The sequence below is a fragment of the Columba livia genome, chromosome 15 (assembly GCF_036013475.1).
Source record: "Columba livia isolate bColLiv1 breed racing homer chromosome 15, bColLiv1.pat.W.v2, whole genome shotgun sequence".
Classification (NCBI taxonomy): Eukaryota; Metazoa; Chordata; class Aves; order Columbiformes; family Columbidae; genus Columba; species Columba livia.
Genome location: NC_088616.1, coordinates 14,836,178 through 14,844,707, shown reverse-complemented (window position 1 = coordinate 14,844,707; position 8,530 = coordinate 14,836,178). Strand labels below are relative to the sequence as shown.

At 47.0% G+C, this 8,530-nt stretch overlaps 1 long non-coding RNA gene across 1 annotated transcript; it reads right to left on the bottom strand.

Annotated features, from left to right (window-relative positions):
• Positions 1 to 253: 253 nt before the first annotated feature.
• LOC110360222 (uncharacterized) lies at positions 254 to 2,107 on the bottom strand. The gene is made up of 3 exons (XR_010466398.1): positions 2,028 to 2,107; positions 1,862 to 1,951; positions 254 to 369 (listed from the first exon to the last, which is right to left on the bottom strand). It is a non-coding gene; the product is annotated as an uncharacterized LOC110360222 (long non-coding RNA).
• Positions 2,108 to 8,530: the final 6,423 nt, after the last annotated feature.

The window sequence follows — 8,530 nt, the reverse complement described above, 5'->3', positions numbered from 1 at the left end:
ACAAATGCCAGGAAATAGACAGTTCAAGAGAGATGAAAGCAGCATAAAACCCTCATGATTCTTTTTACGGAAGATGATAGCAACGAGATTTACAAGCTGAAAATTTAGCTACCAAATTTGTAAATGTGCACCGACAGCTACTAAAGTAAATCATCCATCATGCTGGGATACCCTCTAGGATGCCCCTCTTTGCACACTGTTAAGAACTCATGCAAACCCTCCCCACTTATTACTCATTTTCAACCCGCTCCTTACCTACCAAAGCTGCTTTTGTACCTCCACAAGGTCCTGATCCCAGCCGCTCAGCTTTGTACCAGATTTACACCATGTGGTGGTACATCTTGCCAAGGAACTGTGGTCGTGCTGACCCTAGGGAGAGGATTTAATTCTTAAAAAGCCAGTCCTGAGAAGCAGAGTTGTTACCCTCACATGCATATTGAGCATTCACTTCAAGTGCTATTGCTGCTTACCACTTCACAACATGACAACAGCTGTCCCTCCGTAACCTCTGCACACCCAGCTTGCTCCTGTCACACCCTGAGGACTCCAGTGACACAAATGTACAGTTCCTGCAGGAGGCAGGCACCACCGAGGGAGTTTTTCACACCCCCACAAATGCTACAGCTGATTTCAGCAAACGCTGTGGCCAGACAGACAGACAGACATTGGCCTCGTTCAGCGCAAGAGGCACCGAGGGTGAGAACTCATTTGCTCTGACACAGGCTGTGGGTAGCAGGCAGCAGCAATACAAGTGGCATCAACGCAGAACATCACAGACTAGAAAAATTTATGTCTCCAATGGCTGACACTATGAAAAAAGAAGATTACAAAGCTCATTTCAGCTCTTCATCCGCACAGGGAAAATGTAAGTTCTGTTGCCTGATCTGTACAGAGTTATGAAATTCCTAGACTTGCTTGTAACACATTTCAACGAAGTTCTGGAGAAAGAATTTATCCTTTAACTGCTCAGACTCAGGCACAGTACAGAATAAGCATCTTTTGCTCAGCCCTACACTGGTAACGACTTTATAAAAGCTGCCAAAAGAATGGCTGTTAATTTTCTGTTTTAATACACTGGACATTTAAAATTCAAATAATATTCTTTGAGTAATTATACTAATTGCACAACTTAGTAAAAAGTGGGCCATAAATATCTAAGGCTGTCGCTTTATCTTAGATATATGTGATGTGTGAGCAGGGAGCTTGAGCTGCTCTGCGTTGGGCATCAAGGCTTTGACTCAGCTGGTCCCCAGCATCCCCTGCACAGGGAGGTGACGGTTCAGCCACACTCGGAGCCTTGGCCTCTTAACCAGTTTCTGGGCTGTGACCAGCACGAAGGAGCTGCACAGCCTGCTCTAGCAGATGGCAAACCCAGGCTGTACTTCTTGAAATGCGACTTGGCCCAGCCAAGCCAGCTCGAAAATAAACCCTCATTAAGCTGTGTTATCCATCACACATGCAATTCCTCTGATTTAGGCCTTATATAGGCTGGGCAGGGGCACAGGTGAACCCTGGAGCTCATTGCTGACAAAAACAAACACCCTCCATGGGACTGGTCTCACCACTACAACTCTCATTACATGCCAAGAACAAAAAGCTGCAGTTAAAACACAAATGGCACCGGTTGCTAGGTGACAGCATCCATACAGGCTTGTCACAGCCGTGAGACAAACAGCTGTGGCTGCACAGCGATCCCATCTTGTGCATACTTGAGGATAAAAGTGCTGTTTTCATTACCATCTAGTAACCTTAACTTTGACCTGTCAGAATCTTTTATGCTTTAGGTTTTGACAAAGAGCCCCATGAAAAATGGGCTGAAGCCTACACTGAAACCAGTGGAAGTGAGTTTGATTCAAAATACCTTTAATATTGCACGCTTTTTCAACATTTTTTTTCCAGTGAGCTTGTACACAAGGCACCACCACAGCTTTCTTGGCTAAATGGTCCATTTCTGAAAAACAGAGAGCTACATGCCAGTATTTTCAATGAGGGTCATTTGAAAAAACAACAAACGACTCAACACCCACCTGTCAGCTTCTGAAGGAAACCTGTGTGCTCTGTTCAACTCTGACGGTTTCTGCAGTATCTGGAAAAGATGGCAACTTTTTCAGAGCTGAAAACAACATATGTCCTTATGAATAAAGTATCTAAACTGAAACTTTAAAATTACATAAAGTGATGGTTGAGTTGTTAAGGAATCTGGGGTTCAGCAGGGTATGAAGGGGTCACTTGCTCCAGTGCAACAGGGGTGGGAAGAAGCTGCAATACTTAAGCACCATTTTGCCAGCATGGAGTGTTGTAAATCCCTAAAGTAGAGACCCTATTTAGCCCAACTGGAAGCTCAATGCATTAAAGGAAGATGCATTTTTTAAAAAGGGGAAAAAATATAGTATTACACAAGGCTGTGTACAACAGCTTGCTCTACCCTACATACTCTTATACGCTGCAGAAAAACCTGTCTGAAGCTGTGTTGGCAGCTGAGACAAAGGATCTGTCAACGTGCTGTGAGCAGATCAGAAGTGACCAGGAAAAGCCACCACCCGGCTGCTAAACGGAGCGAGAAGCGCACAAGCAGGCGTGCACAGCTCAGCACGCCGGGCGGGACACAAATACGTGAGCTGCAAGGCACTCGGACACGAGGGATCATCTTCAGCTCCCGGTGCCGTGCATCTTGGTGTGAAACATCCTACCAGAGTGCGTGTGACCATTGACTCCAAGCAGCAGTTCTCAGCAAACACTGAAGCCAGTTATCCCCTCTCCTAACGAATTCTCTTCTGGCTCTATCCAAAGAAGCCTCAGTTTCCAGTGCCAGGAGCAACAGCCCTGATCCTGCCGACAGCTCTAACAACACATGAGTCACCGGTGCAGTCAAAGCTCATCCACGTGGATAAAGCCAACTTGACTGTTGCCTTTGGTCACTGTCTCTACGTCAGCATATTGAACACTTCTATTTTGCACATTGTGCCAGAGTAAAATATGTTTTGGGTTTTTTCCTCTGTATTTTATCCATAAATGCAGCCGTTTTCCTATTTGTTCTTATTCCTCAGATTGCTTCACCACAATCAAGAAAACGAGCGTGCATCATGCTGGTATTAAAACCCTGTGTTGCTGCTCTCTAAACCCCGCAGCGCAGGGTGAATATTGCTGCGCAGACAAAGGTCTGACTTTTCAGCAGCATTAAATTAGCCAGCTCAAAGGTGTAGCACGCCGGCTGGCTGGGTGAACGGCACGTCCTGCGCGTACGCCGCAGCGCTGGCGGGCAGACAGCTCAGCCTCGCCGCCGCTACAGACATGGCAGCACGGAGGAAAAAAGAGAGGCCTCCTGTCTCCCTAATTCCTGTTGAGGACTTCTGCCCCGTAGGGATCAGCCTTGCCATCTCCCTAGTTTGGGAGCATCTTCTCCGCCCTTAATGTATTACAACGAGATCAAAGACTCATCTCCATGGAAACGTCTGAGCTCAAAGAGTTTCTGCACTACGGCTTTACATTTCGCACGTAGGTTTTGGCACTGTTTTCTGAAACAGAAGCTTAGAGATGATCAGCATTCAGGTCTGCACAGAAATAGCTTGATTAGTAATAATCAATAACCTGAGCGGCATGCACATGCGTATAGATAACACGCACACTGCTGAGCAGAACTGAGGTTGCATTACAGCATCTGCAGTCCATGAAGCTGGACACAGAGACATCCCATGCCCTGGCTCCTATGACTTCCAAGCTGTTTCCATCCTGTCCAGAGTAGATGATGTGCACTGCCACACTTGTTCTTCAGTAGCTGGCACCCCAGCACTTTGTCCCCAGATCTAGAGACCGGAGCCACGTAGGCAGAGCTGCTGGAGCCCATACCACCCAATCTGTGCTGCAGCTCCAGCCTCAGAGGATGCAGCTGTGGAGCTGCTTGGACTTACCTGACACAGACAGCAAGTGACCCAACACCCAGCCCAGCAAAGACTTCGTTAATCCTGCTTTCAAACCGTCACCTGGCTGGGACACTGATGCTGGGTCATTCCCTTCCAGTAGTGCTGAGCTCCAGTTCATTCAGAACAGTGACTCCTACAACTGATTCCCAGGAGAGGGAAAATAAAGCAAAACAGAGGTGGTTTGTGATATTTTTGTTCCCTGCTCAGCTCACCACATGGCCACACAAACTGTTGAACTGTCGTACCGGGGGCAGGAGCGACCAACTGGGAGAAAAGCCATTCAAGCAGCCATTGCAGCTGCTGCCAACAGAAAGTGGAGCTGCGGCCTCACAGGAAACCCAGGATTTGGCTTAAACCTCTTATGAAGAAAAGCCAGGACAAAAAAGAGTGAAAACAACTCATATGCAAGACCCATTTTTTCATGGACGGGTCCCAAGAAGGGTGAGCAGGGAGTGGAGAGCACACTGGGCTGTGTCAGCATCAAAGCACCAACCTGGAGAGCACCTGGGGCAGGAGGAAACCTCATCTCACAGCACTGCTGGGGGAAAATCCCGCTCCCAAGGAATTCAGACCATGTGTCACTACTGCTTGTGGCAGTGGCAAGCCCCAAGTTGCCCATATGCACACAGAATGTGATTTTTATAATCATATTAAAAATCAGAATAGCAACTGTGCAGAGAACAATCCAGCTGCCAGCATTTAGCCTTATCCTAGGGCATGGGCAGAATTTGCCAGGCATGAATTAATACTGCATAAGATGCACCATGCTGAGTTTTATAGCTTAATTATAAAAGAGAAAGCAATAATCAAGGGATCTGTGAGGCTAATAAGGGTTCTGAGAACACCGAATGTGACACAAGAGCCACAGCTAGTGTGACAGGACATGAATGCATTTAAAAAGCACATTAATCACACACCCCCTATTAATTCGCAGCTGGTTTCCAATGACAGCACTTGGCTTTTAGCCACCTTCGTAGCATCACTGGGCACAAGCGGATCACCACCTAGCCCAGAGCAAAGTGGGCTGTAGTCTACCCACAAGGAAAAGTTATCTCAGCCGTGCATCAGCCCAATGAGACACAGATATTAGGTCTGGCTTAAAGCTCGGCAGCCCTGTGACTGCTTTATGCCTAAGCTCAGTTTAGAGCTCGCACCTGTATCGGCCTTTGGAGGTTTCTGGGTCAGCGGTGGTGTCCATCAGGCTGCACAGTGTGATTCACCTGGAGAAGGGCAGCGCAAGGAGCAAATCAGGCCCCTGGCAAATTCTCCCATCATCTCTGCAGTAAAATACTGGAAAGTCCTTCTTTTTCTCAGCACCTCCAAATATCTCTCTTGTCTATCTCATATTTCATCTCCCTGAAGCTTTTTAGTTAAGCAGACAGCTCATTGCAGGGCTTTGCTTCTCATTCCAGACTTCCATTCTTCTGTATGGAGCACGTGTTTCTACAGAGGGTGCTGTCTCCAATTAGGTTATTGCCCGTGTGAAGCTGATTCTCTATATGTCCCTGTCTCAGGGAAAACTCTGATAAAACTTAAAATGGAAACGCCATCAAAAAGAACCCCCCACATGACCTATCACACCGTGATCCCTGGATTTCTCTAGACCAAGAACATGACCCAGCTCTTTACCAGTTGCTGATATCAGTAAGATACTTCCTGGGTTGAAATGCTGCAGGACTGGGTGCCAGTGAGGGCTGCACATATAGAAACTTGAAACACTCCCAAACATCCACTTCTGCCCAATAATTTACTGCATCAGAGAAGTTTCCTTACTACAAATGCCTCATCCTCTGGCACTCTGCAAAGGGCAGCTCTTTGCAGTTCTCTGCCCAAAGAAAGTTCTGTTATCAAACCAAAGCATAAAAAAAAGCCCAAACCACACACAAAAACAGCTTTACCTTTCTTCCTTTACTAATAATCCCAAATTTAACTATGTCCTACTTAACACCTCCTCTGAAATGAGGAAGCAGATGCTATTTCTGTTGGCCTCAATAAATGGACTCTGCTGAACTCCAGAGAATGTGCAGACCAGGTACCAGACTGAGTTTACAGCCTGGGGTGGATTGTTCAGGCAGCAGCTTCCCTCATAATTCCTAAATCTTAGTCAATGGCCAGGAGGTAGAAACCATTAAAATTTTCAATAGGAAAATAAAAATAAAATTGAGAATCACTCTGTACCATCCCCAGATCTTCTATGCCAGGCCAACTCTGTACACTGAAGCTCATTCTCCTTGCTGTGAAAACATATCTCTGCCCCCTCCTCTGCCTCTGCAGCCATATGGGGACCTGAAATCACATTTCCTCATGGGAATGAATCATGGAGCTTCCACACTGACTTCCCACAGAGAAACTTCAGACACAGTGTCAGTGGTAAAAAGGGAAGATGACTCTGCATATAGGCATAATTTAGGACAAAATAAATCTTGGACCAGCTATTGCCTAGATCTGTTGGGCGACAGCCTCTTCTCTTTGGTCTCTAGCGCCAGTAAGAAGTCTAAACTCTGAATAAAGCCATGGTATTAGAAGCTGCCCGGGAAGTTTGATCTACTAACTTATTTGCAAATAAATGGTTTCCTTTCCCTCCCCCGCAGAACTTCTGCCCAGTGTTTTCATCTTCACTCCATAGCTGTTCTCTTTTTCTCTCTCTTTTGTTCCAGCATCAGTTTGTAACAGCAGATTGCACCCACTAATCGAGGAGAAGCTGGGATCTTTTTGTTTGTTTCTTAACAAATTAATGCTCATTAATGTTCCTCCCCAAGGCTGCCAATAGAGCCGGGACTGTGCCAGGACACAGCAGAGAGGGACAAGTTTGCTGGTCTGGTGTGTTTCCAGACCAAGGACGAGCATCGCCTTGGGGACACCAATGTCATCACTCCATCACCTACCAGAACGCGCCTGATGCTTTCTTCTCTTCTGCCACCTCCTGCTGAGGGAACCTGCTGGTCCAAGCTGTTTTGCTTGGATTTCTCAAGGGAATCACAGGAAAACCCAAGTACCACACGCACACACCTCCACAAGGGTCATCCATGGGGCTGTTTTGGGAAGGCTGATGGATGGGCTGCAAGACAGCATCTCAGAGCATGTTCTGGCACACAGGTGGGGCCACTTGGGTAACACCCAGGGCAGCAGTGGGGTCTTTGCACCATTCACTGTATTTTTAAGGGTATCGTGGGTGAATGGAAGAGATAAGGAAAATTTAATCTCACTTTCACACCCTCTGATGCGTACATAGAGACAAATCAATGGATTTCAGTGAGGGAGCACAAAGCTCCTGTGGCCTTGTTGGATGTGGTCCCTCAGACTCTCCTGTTCAAGTTGAACATCTGCTTTAATAATTCTATTTCAGACCCTCTGTCTACCATCAGACACACGACCAGATCTTCAGTTTGCGAAGGAAGTGAACCTGTCCCAGGAAGGGCAGTCCATGCCACATCCTACCAGTAACTCTTAGGAAGGTACATCTCAGTCTCCACCATAAACCAGTCAGTCTTGTTTCACCTCTTCCTTTCCATCACCATTAATATGTAGCAGATATTGGCTTTTGTGCCCCTCCCTGCTAGCAAATTTCACAGCCATCTCATTCTTTTGTAGAAACAGCAACATGAGACTAGGTTATTTTTGTGTGTGTATTCCTTCATTCTCCTCCTTGTGAGCTGCACAGTCCAAAGGTGGGATTGCTCCTTGCCCAGCTGTGGCTGCAATTGCATTAAGACCAACAGCAGAGTAGTTGCTGGTAGTTCTGCAGTGCTGCCCTATTGTAGGTCAGAGCTTTGGGGTTGACCAGCAGAGAAAACAACAGCTGAACCCACACTGCTTTCTCTAGAATGATACCAATAAACAAACTTTAAGCTTATGTGTATTTACACTTTGTGATGACAGCACAGACTGAAATTAAGAGGCATCCCAGCCCCTTCAAAACTGCCTCAAGATTAGAAAGATGCAGAATTAACACTCTGACTTTTGAATAGCCAGAACTCAATAACAAGAGAATAATCCACACCTGCAGCAAGCAGTATGCTTTCTGAAAAGTAACTGCACAGATATTCAGAGTGCAATCCCACCAGGAGACAGCCCCAGCAGAATCGCTGGGTCACACTGGAAGTGCAAGCAAGGCTGGAAAAGAAACCCGAAGCCAGAAAGGAAATTATTTGCCCCAGTCACACTGCAAGTCAGTGGCACAAACAAAAACGTCCCAATCGCCACCACAGAGCTCGCTCTTCATCAACTTGGGACAGCCAACTGATGCTGCCTGGGGGTCACCGACCTCCAGCTGGGCATCCAGCAGCCTCATGGCAACCAGGGGTGATAACACAGAAGGACTTGACAAAGGTTCGCACCACCAGTCACGTACACACCCACACCCAGCTCAGCTGGCAGGACAGGGCACAAAAACCCATCAGGCAGGCTGGGTCTGGGCGATCTCCTGGCTGCCTTTGCCCAGCTGCTTTTCAGAAGGGGACAACCCAGTGCAGCACCATCACAGCTCTCCAGGAGGGATTTAGAAATATGCACCAAGAGTCTTCAATTCACTTCCTAAAAGCCAGGTGGGACCGTGAGGTCACCACTTCACATAGATGGGAGGCCACTACATTTCATCCCATCGTTGCTCT